Source organism: Cynoglossus semilaevis, unplaced genomic scaffold (assembly GCF_000523025.1).
Source record: "Cynoglossus semilaevis isolate Cse_v1.0 unplaced genomic scaffold, Cse_v1.0 C18747545, whole genome shotgun sequence".
Taxonomy (NCBI): Eukaryota; Metazoa; Chordata; class Actinopteri; order Pleuronectiformes; family Cynoglossidae; genus Cynoglossus; species Cynoglossus semilaevis.
The window spans coordinates 1-443 of record NW_007595618.1 but is presented as its reverse complement, the minus strand read 5'-3'; the positions used below and the strand labels follow the sequence as shown (position 1 = coordinate 443).

At 41.8% G+C, this 443-nt stretch overlaps 1 long non-coding RNA gene across 1 annotated transcript; it reads right to left on the bottom strand.

Annotated features, from left to right (window-relative positions):
* Window positions 1-63: 63 nt before the first annotated feature.
* LOC112486731 (uncharacterized) lies at window positions 64-401 on the bottom strand. The gene is made up of 2 exons (XR_003049202.1): window positions 211-401; window positions 64-112 (listed from the first exon to the last, which is right to left on the bottom strand). It is a non-coding gene; the product is annotated as an uncharacterized LOC112486731 (long non-coding RNA).
* Between the last annotated feature and the right edge of the window lie 42 nt (window positions 402-443).

Genomic DNA, 443 nt, shown 5'->3' with positions numbered 1-443 from the left:
AATATCAAAGCCGCTGCCTATTTTTATCATTCAAACTCACGGTAGGGTCCATTTTGCTGATGACATCCTGCAACATCTGAATGTCCTTTTCATCAAAGCATTTCTGCATCTCCTGCGAAAGAACACATGCAACACAAGAGGTTTTTATTTTTACAAACATACACAACAACATTTTGAGTGTAAAAAGCTTTTAGACCAGAAAGCACATACTGCTGGCAGAGACTCATAAACTTCCACAGGATCGAGGCCGCCTGGTCCCATGCGTTTCTCTTTTTCTTCTTCCTCGTACTCCTTCATGGCCTTTTCTATGCGGATCTTTGCCCTGCCGCGAACCCGCTCCTTAAATGACTCCAGCTCGTCGTTGAAAGCATCCTGGTACTGTTGATCTGCCGTCTGTATGGAACCACAAAAATACATTTTATATAAATATAAATATATGTGTG